The following is a 24,912-nucleotide window of genomic DNA, read 5'->3' on the forward strand; positions in this document are numbered from 1 at the left end:
TGGTGTTATAGGTTTTAGAGTTTCTCTCCAATAGAAGAGGTTGTTTATCCTTCTGGATTTCTGCCTTGTAGGCTTTGATCTGACAGGCACATGCAGCTCTATTCTGGGTTGATGGGTCTCCGTGTTCCAGGTTGTGGTCACTGGGATGTCACAAAGTCATTATTAGTCATAGACATATGGCCAGTATTGTTTCAGTTTCCAGCTTCTCCCTCAGATAAAACCATGTTTACTGTTCTGTCTTTCCCTTAACCCAATCATAATCATCTTCGATCTCTCCTTCACCTAAAGCATATTACCTCAATTGCTCTATCAACCTTCTGCCTCTGCTCAAAAAGACAGATCCCTAAATTGAAGCATGCACCTTCTGCCTCTGCTCAAAAAGACAGATCCCTAAATTGAAGCATGCATGCACTGTTCAGCTGGGTTGTCTGAAACTCCTGAAAATCCTCGCCCAAACCACTGATATTGTTCAAAATAACTCAATAAAATCACAATATTCCAATATTTCAGGTTATGTCCAAATAGTTTTATTCAGGCTTAGTAATTAGGAAGAAGATCCTCCATCTATGATTCTAATGATTAATCAATAAAGAGGCAAAGTGGTCATTTAATACATGCAATCACTGTAAAGAAATAATATTGACAACATCTCAGACATCCTCTATGAATAGGGAGCTCAACATATATGAAGAAGTTAAGCATGAGAATGCACATAACAAATGACTTTCGAAAAAGATAATCCATTAGAAATCTTGCAATTGCTTATTTTAATATAACATTGAGTGGGTTTTTTGGCCCACATATGGACATTACAAATCTGTTTATTGAGGTGCAACAGAAAATGGCTGCATTTCCTAAACCTTATAGTAAGAGAGACCTTCATATCGCTTTAAATGCTTTTTTCGATCAAACCGGAAGAAGGGTGAATGTCAACTTCTTGTAATGGGTTTATATTGTAAAAAAAAGTCTGTATGTTGGGACTTAATTTGATGGATTATGGGCAAAGCATGAATATGCTTTTTCACCATCAACAGACACAATTCTCGCCTTGGCTATTGACAAGCACAGAACTAGCAAAATATTCTTTCAGTAAAATGAACACTATTAGCATATAATATTAGGTGACTAGAATAAATATAAAGTTGCACAAAGGAGAGAAAAAAGCAATTAGATGGACATTGGTTAAAACTTTGTTAAAAGTTAAGATGACATTTCTAAATTGTGGTCACATTTGAATGAATTCTTCCTTTTGTACAAATGCAGAACAGAAATCTATGGGATGATTCTAAACAGTTTTAAGAGATGCGTAAATGCGGGGCTGTGAATAAGAAAAATAAATCAGTGTAAGACAATTAGGGGAAGTAAATTAAAAGACTGAAGCATCAACAGACTTCAACCATAATTAAGGATTTACCACATAATACACTAATAATTCTTGAAGCAGAAAGAGAGAACCACTGGAAGAGATTTACAGTATGGAAGTATACTTAGAAAGACAAAAAGGGGAAAAGGTGCTCTTATGAAGTTAGTGATAAATGCGGGAACATCCTGGAACTTCAACATTGACAGAAATAGAAATGTTATAAATAAAATTACAAATCCTGGTAGTTCCAAATTGAGAGAAATACACACATGAATTGGTGATATGTTTCAGAATTATTTACAGGAACTATACAGGGAGAATCTAGGTGAACTAGACGGATGGAAAACAAAGGACGTTTTCAAAAAGATGCAATTAGACTCCATTACAGCAAAGGATAGCAGCATGTTCGACAGATAAATTATATTTAATGAACTATAAAATGTAATTGAGCAACCTAAACATATCAACACGTTCAATGAAACATGTAAAAATAACCCCTAAATTGCTACCAAGTATATCATTTATGAATCACATTAAATTAAAGGAAAACAACCCTTAAAAGATTTCGGGAGCAGTCCACTGGCTGTTAATTTCCTACAACATGGATTCTTATTGACATATATCTTTAGTTAATAGAGACTAAAAATGTGATTGTTCAATTATAGTTAACAAGGTAAATAATATCTTAACAAAGATAGCCTGTAAGGAACATCACAAATGTGTTCCAGGTAGAAATGTCCATTATCATGTCTGACTTCTCAATTACACTTGATGTCACATCACAAAAACAAAGAAGTCTTTTCAATAAAGTAAACATGGCAGTGCTTAGTACAAGTAATGGAATGGATTGGATTTTCGGGAATGTCTCTAGGGGGTATCAAAGCAATGTAGAAACAAAAAGTCAAATATTGTAAAAATAACTTCCCTGTTTACAGTATGGTGGTCTAGTAGGGCACAAGTTATGATTTTACACTGAGCGTGTGCCTCTTTGTCATTAATTTTGATTCTTTAGCCAAGCAGCTTAAAATGGACAAACTAGAAGGAATACCTAAAACCTTCAACCTTGGCCCCCCGTTCAGATATATACATAAAATAGCAGTGTGTATTCAAAGTACCAAGCAATACCATAAACATAATGCAATAGACCAGTTAGGATTATGGTCAATGTTAACATTTTTTCAAGAATTAATTGATTCATCTTCTGTAACACACTTAGTGCCAGAGAAAAGTCTCTAAACGCAGAACCGGGACTCAAATTTGTTTTGCTTCCAAGACAAACGTGTTGCCCCTGAAGTATACCCCCGGCCCAAACAAGTAAAAGAATAAACTTAAAAGAGAAATACTTGGGGGGGCGTGGCTTGGAGCGCCATCGATGTGGTCGCTCCTCTGAAGCCGCCCGTGGGATGCCCGCCGCCGCCGTGGAATTCCGGCGGTTATAAGCGGGGTTCCGCGTCGCCAATGCCATCTACGGCGACCGGAACCGACATAGCACAACCTGGCCAAACATAACCTTCGACCGAGGAGGCGTTCTACCAGAATTCAGCGACCGAACTTCTCCCCCATCTTCAACCGAAGAAACCAAGATGGCCGCCAAGGTGGAACCCAGCAGCACACTCCGCACTCAGCGGTAGCGGGGCCCTAGAACTCTGGGGAGCTGGAGAGCTGGAGAGGGGGAGCGGACTCTAGCACAGAATCATCCGATTCATACCAAGGCGACCCAGACTAGGGCTTGGTTCCCGGTGCACACTCCGAGAGACCGGGAGAGCGGGCTTCCACCCCTCCCCCCGCTACGCAGAACGAGTCGGGACCCCCGCTCTACGACAGCCTATACCATCATAAAACCGCACACGAGAAGCTCACAGAGGGACCTGGAACCCCCACCAGCGAGGGATCACCGATGGAGACCGGAGGAGGGGCGGGGAAGCAACGGAAGAAGTGCTGTCATCCAGAGAGGCCTTGAACCTGTGGGCCTCATCGTAGCGACATACCCCGCCCTCATGCAACAATCAGCCATCCTGCACTGTCCCCGACGGAGACCCTCCCCACACCAACGCTTCCTGGGGCGCCCCTGCCCACTCGCCCAGATCTAGCCCAGAGCGGAGGTCGAGTGCGAGATTCACCCCGAGTGCAGTCTCCCACCGCCCTAGGCCTCGCTGCTACTCTCTTAATCAAGACCGCCTGATACGAGCAGCATGTCGAGGCAAACGAAGGTGAGCAAGAGCACAGATATCTCCGCCATGTTTACTGCACCGGAGAAACCCAAGAAACAGGATCCTCCTAAACTGACCCCACAGACACCACAAGAAGACAGGGGCGCCCTCGCCACCAAAGGAGACCTGATAGCCTTCATGGCGGATATCAAATCGGAGTTTCGCGCCTTCCTTTCGGAACTCACCGCTAAAGTTGATTAAACGGACCAGAGGGTCACAGAAATCGAACAGAGGCTCGGAGAGATCAAGGACCATTCTCAGGACCACGCTACCACACTGGGGGAAGTGCAAAAATCCATCGATTCCCTGCATCACAAATACGAGATCCTGGAGTTCAAACATGAAGACCTTGAAAACAGGGCACGCCGCAATAACCTCCGCATTCGGGGCGTCCCATCCTCTATCCCCGACAACAAGCTAGCGCACTGCGTGGGAAGCTTCTTTGAGGCCCTACTCCCGGACCTGGACAAATCCCAGCTCTTACTGGACCGGACCCACAGACTCCGCCCGCGCCGGGGGACAGATTCAGACCCCCCCCACTGATGTTATTACCAGGGTCCACTTCTTCACGACTAAAGAGGCAATATCAGCGATCAGTCGCCAAGGAGATGAGATCACTTTTCAGAGCACTCCACTTCAAATATACCAGGACCTCCCACCACTTACTCTCCAGAAAAGAAGAGCACTTCGGCCTCTGACAGCGTTCCTTCAGGAGCAACCGATCCGTTACAGGTGGCTGTTTCCGACAGCTCTCCAGTTTACACATAATGGCACCCTGCGCCGAATCAGCCACTTGGAAGACACAGAGAAAATCTTACACCCAACCTCACCCCGAGATCCTTCCACGCCAAACCCAGAGGGGACCGAAGACTCTGGACCACTTCCCTCTCCAAAGCCCAAACACACCCCATGGTCGTCAACCCAGCGGAGCACAGAAAGAGATGAACGGGGACGCTTCCACGATCCCAGGTTCCGTCAGCAATTAAGCCTGGACACAGATGCTCCTACCTAAAGTAGGACCCGCCACCTAGATTTCGAGCTAAGGAACCTTGAACGCAGTGGCGGCGGGCCATACCCATGGTTCATACCCACTCCAAGGATACTTTCCATCCCTTGTTCCTTGGAAACCCACAGTACACAATACGTGATGGGACAGTTGGCCCTGTTGGCCATAGGTACGACCGTACTTACAATGTCGGTCTACCCCCCTGTTAAAGTTACGGCCCCCCGTTGGGGATCCGCGTTAAAACCTCAAGTGCAGGATGATATCAAGAGATTCCCGAATAGACATGGCAGTTGAGCCACCGCCTCACGACCCCCCCTAACCCAAGGAAAGGAGAGTGAGTCTTCAGTGGACCTCCAGACGCTCCGGATTCTCTCCCTGAATGTTAATGGCCTGAACTCCCCTAACAAGCGAAAGGCAATGCTACTGAAACTCCGGGACGAAGACGCAGCGATAGTCATGCTCCAAGAGACTCACCTGCTGCCGGCAGATGTAACCCATCTCCGATCCCGGTTATTCCCGCTCCAATTCCTCGCCTCTGGCGCAAACAAAAAAGGAGGTACGGCGATCCTCTTCAGGAAAGACTTGAACCCACAGATTCTAGAAATGAAAATATGCCCAGAAGGCCGATTTACAGCGGTCAAATGCCTCCTGATGGGAGACCTATATACCCTCATCTCAGTGTACGCCCCTAACACTGGACAGGCACACTTCTATGACTCCTTGGGCACATCTCTCGCTAGCTTTGTGGAGGGCCAAACAATTGTCGGTGGGGATTTCAATGGGGTTCCCTACCCTACCAAAGACCGATCACACCCCCCGACTCAGGCGACTTCGCCCAAGCACTTAGCCTCCTCCGATTCTTCAGGACCCTGGAGATAATAGACTCATGGCGGGTGTTCCACCCTGACGAAAAAGACTTCTCCTTTTACTCTTTCGTCCATCGCACCTTTTCAAGGATCGACCTATTCCTGATCTCCCCGCAAACGTTCCCCTCAGTCAAAGAAGTCTCCATAGGCACAAGAGCGATATCCGACCACGCCCCAGTGCTCCTGGAACTCCGTGTTCATAACCCTAACCCCAATAACCCACGTAAATGGATGTTGTACGACCCGATCCTTAACGACATGGCCACCAGAGACAAGATCGCAACAGAAATAAGAAATTTCTTTAACAAAAACCCAGTCTCAGACACCTCATTAACGAACAACTGGGACGCCATGAAGGCAGTAATCAGGGGCTCCCTGATAGCCCAAGGTGCGGCCTACCACCGAGACAGGCGTCAAACCCGGACGGCCCTAGAGAACGAACTAAGAGAGGCAGAGGCACTCCATAAGGAGAAAGGCTGGTCCCCCAAAACGCAACGGATCATTCGTACGCCACGGAAAAAACTGGAAGCCCACTATGCGGAACAAACTGCCCAACTAATGGCGAAGGCCAAACAGTCATACTACGCGAAGGGTAACAAGGTGAACATATTCCTGGTGGTCAAACTAGCCAAGAAGAGACGCGTCAACGCAATCACGGGCCTGCGTGATTCCAATGGGGTCACACTATACTCAGAGCCCGAAAAGCAACGCCTCGCAATAGATTATTTGACCCAAATCATGAAGGCAACCCCACGAAATTTACCACAAAAGAAGGAATACCTGCAGCAGGCAGCAGTGCCCCAGCTCTCCGACGCAGCGAGAGACGAACTGATACTGGAGGAGCCCATTACAGGGGAGGAAATTGAGGAGGCCATCAAATCACTTAAAACATGGGCCCCCGGCCCAGACGGCTTCTCAACCAGGTTTTACAAACTATTCAGAGCACAATTGACCCCCCACCTGGCTCCCCTATTCAACTCCTTCAGGGAAATGGGAGCGGTGACCCCATCGATGCAGGAATCAACCACCATCCTCCTGCCTAAACCTGGAAAAGATCCAAGAAGCATAACATCCTACAGAACGATCGCACTTTTAAACATCGATGCGAACATATACTCAAAAATTCTAGCAACCCGCTTAAACCGCATCTTGCCGAAGATCATTCACCCCAACCAGGCAGGTTTCATCCTACACCGGACAGCAGGTGACAACATCTGGAGAACCCTGAACCTGGTGGACCTTGCCTCCCGGAGCTCCCAAAAACTAGTCTTGGTGGGTCTCGACGGAGCTAAGGCGTTTGATAGGGTGGATTGGACGTTCATGAGACACACCCAAGGGGCCTTCGGCTTCGGGCCAGCTTTCCAAACGATGGTTCTAGCCAACTATGATAGCCCTAAAACAAGCCTGAGGATCAACGGTCATAACTCGGCCCCAATCCCCTTATCATGCGGAACCCGGCAAGGCTGTCCACTGTCGCCCTTGCTCTTTGCACTCACCATGGAGCCCTTCGCACAAAAGATCAGGCGAAATGACCAAATCAAGGGCATACAAAGTGGCCCCACGCATCACAAACTCGCCCTATACGCGGATGACATTCTGCTCACGATTTCGGAGGCCCACTCATCTCTCAAACACGCGATACGTGAAATCGCCAGCTACGGCGAAGTCTCAGGCCTCACCATAAACTTCGATAAATCATCCGCCTTGGGTATCAGCCTCACCCCAGCAGAACGGGAACCATTGACTAAGATGTGCCCGATAACATGGGAAAAGAGTGCCATCCCCTATCTAGGGGTCCACATCCCGGCTGATCCAAGGGACACGTACAAAGCCAATTTCCCCCGACTCTTTAAAGAACTGGAAGGCGACTTGAAGCGCTGGGAGACCCAAGAGATCTCACTGCTCGGGCGCATCACTGCATGCAAGATAAACCTTCTTCCGAGATTCCTATACGCCTGTGCCTCCCTACCAGTAGCAATCCCCATGCCAACTCTTCGAGGGATCCAGAGAAAAATGCTGAACTTTATCTGGAGAGGTAAGAAAGCGAGAATCCCTCTCAGAACTATACTGGGGAGTTCCACATTGGGAGGGCTGGGGGTCCCAGACTTGCAGACCTACAGAGTGGCAGCCCAACTGGCCCAGGTCCAGGCCTGGCAAAATACAACAGACCGCCCCAGATGGGTAGAGCTTGAACAATCACGGGCGCCCCTACCCCTACGATTTCTACCACACATCCCGCCCCCCCTCAGGACTGTGGGATGTATTTACCCATGCATCCGAGCCCTACCTCAAAACTGTGCAGTACTGACATGGAAAACATCATGATGGCCAGAGCTTCCCAGAAAATGCACAGGGAAATGCATGAAGAATAGGCTGCCACTCATTTTTGCCGATGTTGTGGGCACAGAAGGACACTGCCTAAAACCACCATTGGACTACCCACACAGTAGTCTGAAACCATTGGGAATGGCAATGCTGATTGCCAAAAGCAAACCCATAACTGTTGGGAATTAATTTTCTTAAATCCCAAAAAGGGGTGCAGTACCAGTACTCACCACTATCCAAAAGCCGGCGTTTTAAAACAACACCAGATTTTACTTTTTTGTGTAAAACTGAATAAATGAACCCAAAACATGCCAAAGAAAGACTTACTGAAAGGTGGATCCAATGTAAAGTTATATTCTGAAGTGACTTGAAGGTTTATAACAAGACTGGCTGAGCTGTGGATTTCAGCAGTTTAAGTAAATTTGGACTGAAAGACACTAAAAATGTAAATGTTTAAAAGAAATGAGTGACCTACTTTGAGTGTCACATAGGTTGCAATTGTTTAAATGTCATAGTTTTAAACTTAGAATCAGCATTCTAGCTGCATATGTAAAAAAATGTCTTGACTTAAACTGGGTAACAACAAGTGACATTTTATCTGAAACCTGGCTTAAGGAACTGAATTCTGCCTGGCAACTACCCCCATCAGGAGTGAAACTTGAGTCACAGCTGTGTTCCCAGGCCTATCTGCCTTTTGCTGGCCACACTAAGGATATGCCATCTCTCTGATAATTGAATTAAGGGGAGCCCCCACAGAATACAGGAGCTCTGAACAAAGCCCTGTCCTGACCGAGGCAGATGGTTTATTGCAGATGTCGTAAATGTAGCTTCCTCCTGGAAGTAAAGGGGAGGGGCACTGCCTGTGAGAGCAAGCTGGCTTGGCAGAACTGGAAAAACCAGAAATTCAACCTTGTGCTGGGGGAAAACCACACCCCTTTGGGGCCAGAACATAACTCTACAAAGATGAATAACTCATAGTACGGACTTGTGAAAATTTTATAAATGATACCATAATTCTTGTGATTTTTCTGCCCACATTTTAAGAGGTTTTTAGAACCGGTGGCATGTTCAGGGGGGTTTTAGCGGAGAAGAGGATATTACTCAAAATGTGTGCATGTGAAAAATCTGACACTTCATCAACTAATGTCCATACTCCTTGCGCACATGTGTGTAAATTTGGGGTAATGTCCGGTATTGCAAACCAGTTAAAAAGTGCAAAATATTGCCATTTCTGAATGCAAGCCCCCAGGAAGAGCAGATTTGGACAGGGTATACCTCCTGTAATGCATGATGGGTGCATATGATTTTAAAACAATATGTACCTCTGCAAATATGTATTTGGTTCAAATCTAGATTTGTGTGCAAGTTCACAGGAGGAGTGGACTTTCTGCAGGCTGTAAAATGACATCACTCTGACACAACTTAGCTCCCCCAATCAGGGAAGAAATGAAAGCTTGGCCAATGACAAGTGGAGAGGGGTAGAGCCTAGTGATGCTGCATACACACCCATTAAAAAAAAAGAGATAAAAGCAGACAGACAGGACAGATAGGGACCTTCAAATCCATTTGCAGCTGGAAGCTCTGCCGGGAAAATCCATACTTTACCTCCATCAACCTTCAGAGACCCAGACCAGACCAGCAGAGTAGAGCTGACCTGTTAGCAGAACCAGAGAGAGCTGACCCAGATCACTGTGAAGTGCAGAGACCAGAGTCCAGTCTAAAACCTGACCAGATCCATGGCGAGGCCCAGTTAATTCAAGAATATAGTGTGAGTACCTAGCAAACTGTGCAGAACCAATCTCTTAGTTAAAATAATATAATTCAAGCTATTTTAATCTAAGTAGAATTGCCTCCTAACTGTCAACTGTCATTTGTAAAGCTGTCACCTGTGATTTGCTAGTTGCAAGCTGCACTTGTCTTTGTGAACTTTAAAATTTCAAATCTGAAAAACGACCTTTATTTAATCGCTCATATCTCCGTGACCGTTTGTCCTAGAGACTTGCAGTAACTTTCCTCAGAAAGCTTAGAATCGTGGACCTAGAACCGCATTCCTACCCCCTACAGTTTTGCCGTAATCGTGAAAAACGCACTCGCGAATTCTGCCGCGATTTGCAAATTTCTCCACGTGTGAAATCAGAAGCTTCTTGCTTTCATTTGCCAAAAATTCGTTTAACCTACCAATTACTCCTAGATCCTTGCTAAAGTGAGCCTGGACTAATATTAACTTGATTTCACTCTCCCTGAACCTCCTAGAGGGAATTAAAAGCATTTTAGCATATTTTTCACTTTATTGCCAGCACATATAAAAGCATTTTGCCTGTGTTTTCAACTTCTGTAGTCTAAGTTGCTGGGTGAACTGAATTACATTTGAATTGCATTTCTGAGAATTGTGTGCCTACCTTCCATTTCCCTGCATTGCATAAAAGGGGGGGTGAATTGTCCAAGAAAGTGATTACATTGTCTTTTGCTGAAATCCTATCAAGTTATTTTCTGTACTGCATTTCATTCCACATTGCATCCATTGGAAACCATAAAAGTATTGTTGCTATCTTATCCATTTCATGTCAACTCCTTAGTGATTATAAAGAAGTGTGCTAGTGCCAGATTCTCCGTTGTTAATCTTTATCATATCAGATTAAGTGTGATATTCAATTATTAATTTATTATAAAGCGTGATATATATATATATATATATATTGTTTAAATTATCAATTAAACCTTTTAACTTGCAAAACAGAACTACTTCTTGGCTCAGTGGGGTCAGGAGGATTCCAAGAGAGGGGTGTTATATAGGGGTAGTCATCCAGAACGCATGAACTGGACATAAAGATATATCAATAAGGGTTTCCATTCAGTATCCCAGACTAGGCATTGACTTAGCTGTAGTGTTGAATTTGAATCCTCTTACAAATTGGGGGCTCGTGCCGGACGTTTGGGTTAGATCTATCACTTGTGCAGATTAATACAGTGTGCCAGCTGACCAGATACACATATCCGGTCGGATCACCACGCTGTGTTACGCTGTAAAGCACTCCTCAAAGGAACGCTCTTAGGAAAAGGTCTGTTTTGCAAAAATAAAATACAAACTTCTGTAAGTCAGGACAGAGACCAATCTCTAGAATGACGACCTTAGTAGAAATGAAAATAGCCAGAGAGCACCCCTTACATAAACTATTTGTGAGAGGTGAATGGACTGAACAGGGCCAGGATGCCTGGTTGCAGGCCATCACGCGACAGGTCACTGAAACAGGGTCAGACCTATGGAGAGATCAGGGTCCATTACATGTGGCCCTGAGTGAACTATATATGGCTCCTAAAGCCAAAGATGAACACAATAAGATTGCCAGGATAGCAGCATACCTGTACCTATATATGGGAGACATGCAGGATAAATGCACTGAAAGCCAAGATCTGGCAAATAGGCAACAGATGGCAGTAGAGAAGGCCCGATCTGATCTGGCCTCTTCTGAGCAGAGGCTGCAGAGGAGCCAGGAGTCAGAAAATGATAGTAGGCAATATATCGTTAAAATAAAAGAGGATATGGGCATCCTACAACAGGAAAAGACAGACCAGGATACCAGATTTCTGGCCCTGCAGAAGGAGCACCAAGACAGTTTGGACTCCTTACTGCAGAACCAGAAAAAGTTGGAGCAACAGATCAATTTCAACAGGGCATGCGCGGAGCAGGTAGGCACCCTGCAAAGCCAACTAGATAGAGAGAAAGAGGAGAGCAATAAACTGATTCTGAAAGACCTGGATACCCAGGCAGAGTTTGATGAGGAGCGCCAAAAAGCTGGTGCCTTTCAACGACAGAGGGACGACCTGGCAGCACAGATGCAGGCTCTCAGTCAGGAAAGAGACACTTTAGGCCAGGAAGTCTGCCACTTAAAAAAGGAAATTGAAGAAAATCACCTGGCCCTCCAGGGGCTGGGTGACCTCCAAAAAGAAAACCGGAACTTGGTAGAGCACACCAGAAGGGTGGAAGATGCTCTGGCAAGAAAGGAGCAGGCCAGTAGGGATGGGACTCAGGAGGTAAACCTCCTGCAGCAAAGACTGGCCCAGTTCTCCAGGACCAACCAGGAAGCACTTAGGGATAATGAGGCCCTCTGTCAACACAATGATAGGCTCCGACAACAGGTAGCGATGCAGGAGAGACTGATAGAGTCTAGTAAGGCCTTAACTGAGGAACTGAAGGCACAAATGCAGGCTCTTGCATTGCAACAGGGAGCAGGGGAGGATGAAGACCAGGTTCGCTGGGAAAGGGAAACTCCTGAGCATAACCTCAGGAGCCCTAGTACCAGAGGCCTGTATATCTCTCAGTCCCTGGACTCTGCCACCCCCATGTCCCCTGGCGCACATGAGCACTGGGCCACAGGGATGGCAGATTACTATACAGCTAAAAGTATGGGGCTCATAGGCCAGTACCACTCAGGAATGGAGGGGTGGGCATCCGGGTATGGGCACCCAAGTACAGAACAGTTCAGTGGGGAACCCCAGGAGATTAGGCCCCTTAAGGGCATCCTGAAAACCTCTGCCCAGTTAGGTCAGTGGGGGGGTACCCAGCAAATCCTGGCAGCAAGGAGGGATCTGAGGACTCCTCTGAGCACCACAGGAAACAGGAGACCAGGTCCCCACATTCTGCCAGCCATTCCCAGGCTCGCAGAATCCTGGAAAACCTGGAAGAACAGACAGGAACCTCTGGGAGCAGTGCCTCTGAGTCAGAGGATGAATGGACAAGGGTTACCCGAACCAAAAAGGCCAATAAGGCAAAAAGGGCCTTGCTTAAGGACCCCTTAAAGCAGATTAAGGCGATCAGGAGCGTCATCACGCCTTACCATAAGAACGCTAAGTATGCTGTTTGGGAGCACTTAGAGTTGTTTGAGCAAATGATGGAGACTTTCCATTTGAAGGACAGCCAAAGCTGTATTCAATATGTAAAGTGCACCTTCTCCCCGGAATACTCCAGTTTCTTTGCGGGGCTGGGGGACCAAAATCATTTAAGATGGTCCACCTATAAGGCGGCCATCTTGAAACATTTTTCCATTCATAGAAATCCTCAAGAGGCTCGCAAGGCAGCCTACAATTTGCAATGTGTTGGAGGATCAGGCCCCACAAGAATTTGTGCAAGAACTGAAACGTGCTTTTGCGCAGACCACCAGAAGGGTGCGCACAGACAGTAGAGAATTCATTAATACTTTTTTCCATGCCTTGCCCAAATATATAATGACCCAGCTCGTGAGGGATTTTCACGAGAAAAGATCTTTAGACTGGGTCATTGAACAGGCTACGCGGATCTATGAGGTGCAGAAACCGGTAGATAGCAAAAGTAATGCCCAGAAAAACCCCAAAGCCAACAGCACCCCTGCTGCTGCCAAGGTGGCAGAGGTAAAGGTCACCCCCGTTTTGGATTTGGAGATGGGGGGGCCTAAAAACCTACCTGCACCTAATAATGCTAGGCCCAGAAGGTCCTCGGGCCAGTCACAGACAGGGAGCCATGGAGGCAGCCCCACAAATGGGGTCCCTCGCTCTCCTGATTATGTAAGCCCCCGTTACAAGGGAAACAGACCCATCCTGGGTTATGTGTGGACTCCTCCAGCCCAAGGGGGGAGATCCAGCCAAGAACCTAACCCAGGGAACTTTCCTCCTAACTTTCCACCGGAGGGCAGAAATTCTCCGAATCCTGGGCAGAACTTTTTCCCCAGGTATCCACCCAATTTCCAGCCCCAAAATCCTCCACCCTTCTTTCCCCAATTCCCTGAGCCCAGACAACCTAATCCGGGAGAGGGGAGGCCAAGGGTGGAGGGGTACCCAAATCTTCCCAACCCGGGGTATTACCAAAGGAGGGACAGCTACCCTTCCCGGGATCAGCCCAGGGGAGAAAACAGGGCCCCGTATCAGCCTGAGCGGGTTTCCCAGTTAGAGCGCCAGGTTCAAAACATGGCGCGGGATCTGGGTCACATACTGAGGGCTCAGCAGAACCCTCAGATCGGCATGCCGGCGCAGAACGCACCCAACTCTGGACCTGGTGCTCCAGAACAATGACGGGGGCAGCACCCCGATAACTCACCGGTTCCCAGGGAGGAGGCACAAGGGGAAGGGGGGTGTAATGCCTTGGAGGAAGCTTCCTTCCTCACTTGTAAACAGCCCCTGGAAACCCAGGAACCGGAAACAAAATCTCTTGCCCCTGAAAGTCTGCCTCCTAAGGAGCAAAGGGGGGGTAGGAGAAACAAAAGACCCAAACAGACTCAGTTTGAGGAGGAGGTACAGATATTCCAATTTGAGGGAGAGGGATCCTCAGAGGATCCTGGGAAAAGGATCTTCTCCTTCAGAGAGGGGGGAACTCCTCCCAAAGAAAAATGGGTCCCTAGGGATGCAAATCCAGACTGGGGGGATGTGGAGACTGAGCTACCGCCGCCCACCATCTCATCCCAGAACCAACAGCAAGAAAATCCCCTGGTTCAAACCCATCCTGATGACTGCCTCCAAAAAGGGGGGGGCGGCCCGGAACCAGAGCCAGGGGAACCCACAATGGCTCTGATCTCCAGTTGCCAAATTTTTCTTTCAGATTCCCAAGGCTCTCCACAGAATTCTGCCCAAATTTCTTCTCTTGCAATGTCCAAAACCAGAAAGTTAGCCCACCAGTTGTCCAAAAATGTGCATTATCTGTGCCCCCTTGAGGAGAAGGAGGGAAGATATTATGCCCCGGTACAAGTACAGGGGCAGGGTACAATTTTGGCACTGGTGGACACTGGATCTCAAGCTACCCTTCTGTCCAGAAGGGCCTTTGACGAACTGAATGCAGGAAGGGGAGAGAATTACCAAATTCCTCTCACCTCTATTCCTGGACAACTCCAGAACTTTGACGGGAAGGAAACTCCTGTCGAGGGGACTGCAGACTTGGACATTAAAATTGGGCGACACAAGTTGAAACACCCGGTCATAGTTGTGACCCCAGAGGGCACCCCTGGTTTACTAGGGAATGACCTCCTGAGAAGGTTGTCACCCCTAATAGATTGCGTAAACAAGGTCCTCTGGACCCAGACTAGCCGACCAATAAAATTAAAACAGAGTGTCAACCATGTTAGTTTAAACGGCACCTGCCACATGGTTGAACAAAAATCTGACCAAGTAAAATTTCACTTCCAGAATAGCCAAATTCCAGACGTGACAGTAATAGCAGTAGGACAACAGACTGGTGATGGGGGGTCCTCTCTATTTCTGAAAATCAACCTTCCTTCCAGCCTAAAGTGGTACTCCACGCTGGAAGGAAACACTCTGAAATTCTATACTAATCCACAATCAGAAACTCCCACTCCTATAGTCCAGAAAGATGTGAAATCAGCTCAGAGCCTGGCTGATATTCAGCAAATTGGAGAGCAGTTGTTCATCCCTGTCCAATTAAATGATGGGAAGGACTCTGTTCTCGCTCGAGTGTGCGTGAACAACGGTAAGAGCTTCATCAGCGAAGCCATGTTCCGCCAACTTCCAAAAGATCCAGCCATTCCCACATTCAAACTGATAGACAAATGGGAAATGGACCTGGAAGCGCCTAATTCCAAACATCTCCTGCCAAGCAGGTGTATGCTCAAAATCTCCATTGGCAACAAGAGCATAGTCCATAATTGTTGGGTCGTGCGAGACGTTACTGCCGCCTTTTACTTAGGCAGTGACATTCTCAATCGCTTTGCCATTAGTTTGGACCTAGTAAACTTCAAAGCTTGGTCCCGATTAGCGGATAATCCCATGGGCTTTGATGATCCAGAAAAAGCATTTAGGTCAGCTCAATTGCTACCTTATGCAGTTGAAATTCAGATCAAAGAGGAAGTCACCATCCCAGAAAGGACCCGACAATTCTCCCTGGAAGTGAAAGTTAAAAGAGGACAATATTTGCAAAACCCTGATGCTTACATACATCTAAACGCTTTTCTCCAACAGCAAGGGTTGGGGGTAAACCCAACTCCATTAGTCAACATAGAACATGACACCATTCCAATAGAGGTGGATAACAGCGACTTAAAGAGTATTACTCTAGCCGCAGGCACCATTATTGGAATGGCGGTTGATGACCGACATTTCTCCATTGATCTTGGAAATGAACTGTTAGGACCAATCCCCAAGGACTGTTTTGACAGTGACAGTGATGACAATACAACACCAGACAGGATTTTTACCCGGCATGGGGGGAACTTCCTGGTGTACACTTCCTGCCCCTATGGTAAGGAAGATGTGACTTGTGACTTCAGGAGGGATGAGGTGATTTTCCAGGTCCATGAGGGCTGCCTTTCCCACCTGAAGCCTCCAGTCCAAATCAGCACTCTGACCAGGGACTTCTCCACCCAGTTGGAGGAGGCCGCGGAGATAGCCAAACCAGAAGTCTTTCCAGGCTTCAGGCAGATGGTGGAAGAGAGAGTCAACCTAGCTGATGCCTGTGTGACTCTGGAACAAAAGCAAAAGTTGAAACAAGTTTTCTTGGATTTCCAAGATCTCTTTGCGGTAGACTCATATGACTGTGGTCGCACTGACATCCACACAACAACAATCCCCACGGACCCTGGCATGACTCCAGTGTTTGTGAAGCAATATCGCTTGCCTCTCGCATCAATGGAGTCCCTTACTGAAATAATTAAGAACCTTGAGTCCAGGGGAATAATCCGTCCCATCCACAGCACCTTCAATAATCCGGTGCTGGGAATATTAAAGCCAAACAGCCAGTGGAGACTCTGCGCCGACCTCAGGGAGCTCAACAAACGGGTCCATACTTCCCGATGGCCTCTTCCCTACATTGACCAAGGGCTGGCCCAGATCCAGGGGTCACAGGTATTCACTGCAATAGACCTGACCAATGGATACTGGACCGTGCCTGTCAGCAGGGAGGACCAATACAAACTGGCTTTTACCTTTGGGGGCCAGCAGTATACATGGACCCGGACTCCCTTCGGATACCTCAACTCCGGCAATGAATTCAACATTTTCCTACATAAGGCCATGCCCGACCTGGGTGCGAGGGGTAACCTGGCTTATGTAGATGATGTCCTCATCAAAAGTTCATCTGTGGAGGAACACATAGCGGAGATCCGTTATGTTCTGATGCAGTTGAGGGCCGTCGGAGCAAAACTTTCCTTTCAGAAAGCACAGTGGTGTAGAACCCGTGTTAATTTCTTGGGGCATGAGATTACTCCTCAGGGTCTCTGTCCCCAGGAAAAGAAAGTGGAAGCACTTCAGAAACTGAAAGACCCCACAACTCTGCGGGAACTAAGGAGCCTCCTTGGACTGACTAATTACAGCAGAAAGTTCATTGAGGGCTACGCAGAGATCACCAGACCCCTGATTCATCTCCTGAAGGGGGGGGTCAAGTGGGAATGGGGTCCAGAACAAGCCGAGGCAGTAAGACAACTCAAGAGAAGCCTCTCACAAGCGCCTTGCCTAGCTTACCCTGTCAGAAACAAGGAGTTCTTCCTGGAGACGGGGTTCTCTAATACGTGCTTGACGGCAGTATTATACCAAAAGCATGACAAGGTCAATAAAGTAATCTCCTATGCGAGCAAAACTTTATCCTCTGTGGAAAAAATTCAACGATTGTGAGAAGGCACTCCTGGCAACGGTGTGGGCATTGAAGAATTACCGCCCGTTTATCCAGGGGGAACACATCATAGTGGAGACTCCACACCAGCCTCTGCAATATCTCCAAAGTGACAGAATCCGGGCCGGAAATGTGAGTAATTCCCAAATTACTTCCTGGATTCTGTCAATGCAAGGCTTTCCTGTGGAGGTCAGATATGGCCAAAACAAGAAGAGTCCCCTCGCACAAGGTCTGGCTGACTTGCATGATTGTGCCAGGGAAAACTGTCTCGAGGACGAAAGTCTGAAAATCAAGGACAACATGGAGGCATACCTTAATTCCCCCCACAAAGTCTTTGAAGAGGACAAGTGTGAGGGAATGCCCACTGTCTATGTGGATGGATGCTCGTACCATGTTGACAACAACGGGGAGAAAGAACTGGTGGCCGGCGTAGGGAATGCATGGGTGAATGAGTCCCCAGAACCCTCCGCTGGATACAAAATTGGTCCCCGAAGTAGTCAGGTGGCAGAATTGATGGCTGTGCATCAGGCCATCCTCACTGCTGTCCAGCATCAACTCCGCGAACTGGTCATAATCACAGATTCGGATTATGTACGGAACGGGTTCGTGGAGCACCTGGTTAATTGGAAAACCAGAGGCATGTTATGTGCTAACAACAAACCCTTGAAACATGGGAAGTTGATCCAAAACATTGATGATCTGGTCACCTCGAAGGGGGTGACCATCTATTGGAAGAAGATCAAGGGTCATTCCAAAGTAGAGGGACCAGACAAAACTGGAAATGACTTAGCTGATCAGCTGGCCAAAACCGGGGCCATCCAAGGGGATCTAATTGAGATTGAGTCCCTGTTGGGGGAAATCCAGGTCACTGCTATCACTAGGTCCCAGACAAATGCTCACAACGACCTTTCAATTGCACAATGGAGTAAGGAGACCCCTGATGCTGATTTGATTACAGCTCAGAAGGGGGATCCAATTATTGGTAAGTTTTACCAGCACCTTGAGGACCCTGAGAACTTTCCCCTGACGGATACCGATTACATTGGGAAAGAGGACCTAAGAGTGTTGATGAAATGTCCAAAAATGTTCCGGATCCAAGACGGTTTGCTGGTAAGGAAATCCAAAGCTGGCCACGATCAGTGGGTGGTTCCTACCTCATTCTGAAGCTTGATGTTGAGTCATGCCCATGATGCGGCCACCGCCGGTCATAGGGGGTTTCACACAACATTAGAAATCTTAAGAGAGGTTGCATACTGGCCACACATGGGGCAGGACCTCGACCAATACTTGAAGGGGTGTCTTGTGTGTGCACAATTTCAGCCATCATCCCTCACGCACCGTGCGCCTCTCCAAAAGCGGGGGATGACACTGCCATGGTCAGATTTACAAATCGACTTTGTAGGCCCCGTGATTCGCTCTGCTAGGGGGAATAAGTACATGTTGACTGTGACATGCTTGTTTACCAAGTGGGTGGAATGTCTCCCAGCCCCAAATTGCAAGGCAGAAACCGCAGCTGCCCTGATGATTAACCATATCTTTTCCCGTTTTGGTCTACCTCAAAGGATTGAGTCAGATAGAGGTAGCCACTTCACCAGTGAAGTAATGCCAAAGACGTGGGAGATACTGGGGGTCAAAAGGAAGTTGCATATTGCTTACAGGCCAGCTTCTTCTGGGGCAGTAGAGAGATATAACCGGACAATTGTGAGCATCTTAAAAAAGTTTGTGGCAGATTCTGGGCCAAGTTGGGATATCCGATTACCTCTGGTCCTAATGGCCATCAGATCTACCCCTTCATCTGCAACCAAAATGTCACCATTTGAGTTGATGACTGGGCGCAAGATGGTGCTTCCTCAGCATTTGCTCTATAGGACCCAAGAGCAGACACTGATAAATGCCTCCACTACTCATGAGTATGTGGAGAATTTAAGGAAACACCTTCAACATGCTTTTGCTTACGCTCAGCGGAATCTAGAAAGATCGGCTGATAGCATGAAGACCCATTATGACCTGAAAACTTCCAGGAAGGAATATCAGGTGGGAGACCGGGTCTATCTATACAACTTCCAAAGAAACCAGGCAAAACAGCGGAAATTCTTGCCTACATGGAAGGGACCCTTTGAGATCATCGACAAGATCTTCCCTGTGGCCTACAAAATCCACATCCCCAAAGGTCCTTTGGCAGCGGGGGAAGACAAGTGGGTCCACATAAACCAGTTGAAATGTTGCCATCCCAGGCACACTCTGCAACGACTGGAGGAATCCTCTGGAATCCTAGCGGGTACTGTCTCAGACTAATTCAGTTCCAATCATAAAACATACCACATCTAGTCTCTAAAATACTCTGATTTGCATGAAACTGTCTCTTAGTTATACTGTTTTTTTTTCAAAATAAGAATGTAATGTTTTGTTATGATGAAATGCATATGCTGCCCCACTATCTCAACAGTGGTGGAAACATGTCTATGAGTAGGTATTGCCGCTCTTCCTTTGTCGTCCTAGGAGAAAGAAAATCTGGAGACGGGCCAAGGAGGACGATCCGGAGACCGGGAGCAGAGACGCGACGGGCCCAGAGTACCGCCCAATATTCCCATCAGGACCGGCGAGGAGAACCGATCGATCCGACCGGATGGAGAAAAAGATGCTGAACTGTGCCATCTATTGGAAGAAGATGAGGAAACATCCCAGGTCTTGCGAGTCCCATCAGTGAAACCGAATGGCCATCGCAAGAGGGGGGCTTGTGGGATGTATTTACCCATGCATCCGAGCCCTACCTCAAAACTGTGCAGTACTGACATGGAAAACATCATGATGGCCAGAGCTTCCCAGAAAATGCACAGGGAAATGCATGAAGAATAGGCTGCCACTCATTTTTGCCGATGTTGTGGGCACAGAAGGACACTGCCTAAAACCACCATTGGACTACCCACACAGTAGTCTAAAACCATTGGGAATGGCAATGCTGATTGCCAAAAGTAAACCCATAACTGTTGGGAATTCATTTTCTTAAATCCCAAAAAGGGGTGCAATACCAGTACTCACCACTATCCAAAAGCCGGCGTTTTAAAACAACACCAGATTTTACTTTTTTGTGTAAAACTGAATAAATGAACCCAAAACATGCCAAAGAAAGACTTACTGAAAGGTGGATCCAATGTAAAGTTATATTCTGAAGTGACTTGAAGGTTTATAACAAGACTGGCTGAGCTGTGGATTTCAGCAGTTTAAGTAAATTTGGACTGAAAGACACTAAAAATTTAAATGTTTAAAATAAATGAGTGACCTACTTTGAGTGTCACATAGGTTGCAATTGTTTAAATGTCATAGTTTTAAACTTAGAATCAGCATTCTAGCTGCATATGTAAAAAAATGTCTTGACTTAAACTGGGTAACAAAAAGTGACATTTTATCTGAAACCTGGCTTAAGGAACTGAATTCTGCCTGGCAACTACCCCCATCAGGAGTGAAACTTGAGTCACAGCTGTGTTCCCAGGCCTATCTGCCTTTTGCTGGCCACACTAAGGATATGCCATCTCTCTGATAATTGAATTAAGGGGAGCCCCCACAGAATACAGGAGCTCTGAACAAAGCCCTGTCCTGACCGAGGCAGATGGTTTATTGCAGATGTCGTAAATGTAGCTTCCTCCTGGAAGTAAAGGGGAGGGGCACTGCCTGTGAGAGCAAGCTGGCTTGGCAGAACTGGAAAAACCAGAAATTCAACCTTGTGCTGGGGGAAAACCACACCCCTTTGGGGCCAGAACATAACTCTACAAAGATGAATAACTCATAGTACGGACTTGTGAAAATTTTATAAATGATACCATAATTCTTGTGATTTTTCTGCCCACATTTTAAGAGGTTTTTAGAACCGGTGGCATGTTCAGGGGGGTTTTAGCGGAGAAGAGGATATTACTCAAAATGTGTGCATGTGAAAAATCTGACACTTCATCAACTAATGTCCATACTCCTTGCGCACATGTGTGTAAATTTGGGGTAATGTCCGGTATTGCAAACCAGTTAAAAAGTGCAAAATATTGCCATTTCTGAATGCAAGCCCCCAGGAAGAGCAGATTTGGACAGGGTATACCTCCTGTAATGCATGATGGGTGCATATGATTTTAAAACAATATGTACCTCTGCAAATATGTATTTGGTTCAAATCTAGATTTGTGTGCAAGTTGACAGGAGGAGTGGACTTTCTGCAGGCTGTAAAATGACATCACTCTGACACAACTTAGCTCCCCCAATCAGGGAAGAAATGAAAGCTTGGCCAATGACAAGTGGAGAGGGGTAGAGCCTAGTGATGCTGCATACACACCCATTAAAAAAAAACAGATAAAAGCAGACAGACAGGACAGATAGGGACCTTCAAATCCATTTGCAGCTGGAAGCTCTGCCGGGAAAATCCATACTTTACCTCCATCAACCTTCAGAGACCCAGACCAGACCAGCAGAGTAGAGCTGACCTGTTAGCAGAACCAGAGAGAGCTGACCCAGATCACTGTGAAGTGCAGAGACCAGAGTCCAGTCTAAAACCTGACCAGATCCATGGCGAGGCCCAGTTAATTCAAGAATATAGTGTGAGTACCTAGCAAACTGTGCAGAACCAATCTCTTAGTTAAAATAATATAATTCAAGCTATTTTAATCTAAGTAGAATTGCCTCCTAACTGTCAACTGTCATTTGTAAAGCTGTCACCTGTGATTTGCTAGTTGCAAGCTGCACTTGTCTTTGTGAACTTTAAAATTTCAAATCTGAAAAACGACCTTTATTTAATCGCTCATATCTCCGTGACCCTTTGTCCTAGAGACTTGCAGTAACTTGCAGTAACTTAGAACCGCATTCCTACCCCCTATAGTTTTGCCTTAATCATGAAAAACGCACTCGCGAATTCTGCCGCGATTTGCAAATTTCTCCACGTGTGAAAACAGAAGCTTCTTGCTTTCATTTGCCAAAAATTCGTTTAACCTACCAATTACTCCTAGATCCTTGCTAAAGTGAGCCTGGACTAATATTAACTTGATTTCACTCACCCTGAACCTCCTAGAGGGAATTAAAAGCATTTTAGCATATTTTTTTCACTTTATTGCCAGCACATATAAAAGCATTTTGCCTGTGTTTTCAACTTCTGTAGTCTAAGTTGCTGGGTGAACTGAATTACATTTGAATTGCATTTCTGAGAATTGTGTGCCTTCCTTCCATTTCCCTGCATTGCATAAAAGGGGGGGTGAATTGTCCAAGAAAGTGATTACATTGTCTTTTGCTGAAATCCTATCAAGTTATTTTCTGTACTGCATTTCATTCCACATTGCATCCATTGGAAACCATAAAAGTATTGTTGCTATCTTATCCATTTCATGTCAACTCCTTAGTGATTATAAAGAAGTGTGCTAGTGCCAGATTCTCCGTTGTTAATCTTTATCATATCAGATTAAGTGTGATATTCAATTATTAATTTATTATAAAGCGTGATATATATATATATATATATTGTTTAAATTATCAATTAAACCTTTTAACTTGCAAAACAGAACTACTTCTTGGCTCAGTGGGGTCAGGAGGATTCCAAGAGAGGGGTGTTATATAGGGGTAGTCATCCAGAACGCATGAACTGGACATAAAGATATATCAATAAGGGTTTCCATTCAGTATCCCAGACTAGGCATTGACTTCTCTGTAGTGTTGAATTTGAATCCTCTTACAGGACCCAATGGGGAGAGCTCCTGCTATCCACCAAACACACCCTTAGCACCTGGGACTGGGCGCTAAAACGAAAGGGAGTGCCAAGAGGACTGACCCACGTTCCCCGGTCTTCCATAATCCAATGTTCGCACCGGGAACGAATCTTCGCAATTTTCGTAACTGGATCAAAGGCGGGCTGGAGACCATAGACCAGCTGTACACGGGTGGAGACCTCTCACATTCGCCCAATGCAAGGAGAAATTCCAACTCCAGGAACGGGATAGATTCACATACATTCAACTACGCCACTGGTGCTCACATCCCCAAACTTTGGAAGCAGCGACACGCCCTCCTACCGCCCTAGAACTCACTCTGGGAGACCTTCCAACCCGCGGCAGAGTATCCACCCTATACAGGCACTTCCTAAGCGACTTCCTGACCACAAGAACCCACTGCATGGCCCAATGGGAGGCGGACCTGGGTCACCCGATAGAGGATCAAACCTGGGTTGACATATGGACCAGAACACACACCTCGTCCACCTGCATCACCAATAGGGAATGTGCGTACAAGATCATGCTGCGGTGGTACTATCCGCCCCTCAGACTTCACCATATGAACCCCCAGGTGGATCATTCTTGCTGGAGAGGATGCGGCCACCCAGGCTCCATCTTCCACATGTGGTGGGTTTGCCCGAAGATCCAACCATTCTGGAAAGCTTGCCTAGGGTCCATCACACAAATTACCGGAACACCGATTCCCCTGGAACCAGAACCGGTTCTGCTGGGAGCGCCAATTCCCGGGACCTACCCGCGCTCTGGACCCAGAGCGAAACTACTAACCCACTGCCTACTAGCAGGGAAAACGGTGGTGGCCCGAGCTTGGAAAACCCCGGAAGGCCCTCACATAGCCCAATGGTGGATCAAACTTTGGGACATTTTGGTAGCGGAGAAGGTGACGGCAGCGCAAGCGGGAACTCTTCATCGTTTCCAGAATATCTGGGCCCCAGTGCTGGAATTCGACCAGTGCTTCCCCGCCCTGACCTATAAACCTACCGAGGCCCGCTGGATCTTAAAAAATCAGGAGATCCCGGAGGAAGATACATAGACGCTGAGGCCCTATCTGAACAGCCCGGGCGGGAAGAGCCCGCCTACAAGGCCTAAGGGACAGTTGGACCAAGGGGAGGGAGGAAACGCAGGGGGGGATAAAAGACTGGGGAGCAACATGCCTAAATAACCACTGCTTATAATGTTTGTACTTGTCATCCTGCCTTGATTTAAAATAAACAAAGTTTAAAAAAAAAGAGAAATACTTAAAATACTACGGAGTTGGGTGAAAGTAAATTCTAATATCTAAGAGAATAGGTAACCTCTAGTCCGAAGGAAGTATATAGTTAGAACTTTGCAAATATTTTCAATGAAGTTAATACACAATAAATTAGTGTAGGGGAACCAAGCTGAAGCTTGTCCCTAATAATGAGATTTCAGCACACTGAGATGTCTATTTCTTCGACTAAATTTACTTTTCTGTAGCAACCCACAAATATAGATGGTTCTAAAACCTTTTTCTAAATTCCAGTCAACTCCCAACCTATTTTATTGGAACGATAGAGCTGTTTGGATAACATTTATAAAGTAAGAATGATGAAGGATAGAATGTGCTAGACAGTTTGCATTATTATCTGGTTGTGAAAATGAAGACCATAGAAACAATTCTCACACTTTCAAAATGCAATTCTGTCTGTGTGTTATACGCATAACAGCAGCACACGCATGGAGTGGACCAGCAAACCAAAGCCCAGTAGCACACACAGGGGGTCATTTCAAACCTGAGTGTGGTAATACAGGTGAAATCAACAGTCTTTACACCCATTTTACTTCTCC

The sequence above is a fragment of the Ambystoma mexicanum genome, chromosome 4p (genome assembly GCF_040938575.1).
Source record: "Ambystoma mexicanum isolate Mex_15411 chromosome 4p, UKY_AmexF1_1, whole genome shotgun sequence".
Lineage (NCBI taxonomy): Eukaryota > Metazoa > Chordata > Amphibia > Caudata > Ambystomatidae > Ambystoma > Ambystoma mexicanum.